The 1149-nt window shown below is 50.0% G+C and overlaps 1 long non-coding RNA gene across 1 annotated transcript; it reads right to left on the reverse strand.

Annotated features, from left to right (window-relative positions):
• Positions 1 to 653: 653 nt before the first annotated feature.
• On the reverse strand, positions 654 to 1149 carry LOC111530703. Its single transcript, XR_003308501.1, has 2 exons — positions 1055 to 1149; positions 654 to 949 (listed from the first exon to the last, which is right to left on the reverse strand). It is a non-coding gene; the product is annotated as an uncharacterized LOC111530703 (long non-coding RNA).

Below are 1149 nucleotides of genomic sequence, written 5' to 3' on the forward strand. Positions count from 1 at the left end.
AGTCACACTGCTCCTGGGAAGGTGGGGGGCAGCTGTTCTGCAGTTAGCGCTGTTCTTTACCTCCTGTTACCAACTGCCTGAGTTCATTTGTGTTTAATGTTCCCTAACCTACCAAATGTGATTAGTGACTTTTTCTTTGAAAGTGGAGTGGAGGAATCCTTGCGCCTTGTGCAGCATTCTACTGCCATTATGGAACAGTGCAGCTATGGATGTGCATCAGCGGGGGATGGGGAGAGGCTAGGGCAGTACATGTGAATGGAGAGGTAGCCCCACCAGTGTGTTTTCTGAAATACAGTCCCGCAGAGGGCAATCTTGGGAAATGACTGCTCTCACATGCTCTTCCTGACCCTACCCCTCCAGCATCTCCCTGCTATCCAAGGGTTGGGATTTTTAAAAAGAAAAACAAATTTTTAAAAAACCAAGTGAATCTTTTGCCATCTTGTAAGAGTGAAAAGCCCCCCACCAAGTCTGGATGAACATTCATGCCTGGGCTTGAGGGCTTGGGAAAAAGACGGGGCTTGGCCCCACAGTGCAGGCAGGCCCAGTGATCCTATGAGAGGGGCCAGGAGGTGGGAGTTCGCCTGTGGGCAGGAGGTCAAGTATGTGGTATTATATGACTGCTGCTTGATGAACCAAGGGAGAGGGCACCCAGAACAAGAGAACAACAGTATTTAATTGTAAAATCTCCACCCCTGAGGATATGTTTTCAGGTCTGGGTGACTAGTAAGACTGGGAAACAAGGGAGGGAATGACGGCCCTGTGCTTCCTCTGCCCGCTGCCTCTGTGGATGTGTGGACCGCTGGCTTCAGTCCTGCTTTTCTTTCTGATGGCTCTTGTTGTTTATGCTATGTATTTTTGCAGGAGGCCTGAGGCGGGCTGGGGTCACTCTTTCTTCTCCTATGACTGGGCTTCACTCTCCTCCCCAATCTCTGTAGGGGCTTCGCTGTCCCTGGGGTAAGAATAATAATGCCAAGGTTTTGATTCTTGAAAGGAGCAGTTAACCTTCTCACCCCCTCCTCATTTTAGTTGGGAACTGTGAGGGCCCGTCATTTACCCAGGGTCCCTGCTGAGGATCTCCTCCTCATTAGATGACTTCCTGTGCAGCTTCTCTACCTGGTTATTTACTCTTGGGGCACTGAGAGGTTTGTA

The sequence above is a fragment of the Piliocolobus tephrosceles genome, unplaced genomic scaffold, assembly GCF_002776525.5.
Source record: "Piliocolobus tephrosceles isolate RC106 unplaced genomic scaffold, ASM277652v3 unscaffolded_33479, whole genome shotgun sequence".
NCBI lineage: Eukaryota > Metazoa > Chordata > Mammalia > Primates > Cercopithecidae > Piliocolobus > Piliocolobus tephrosceles.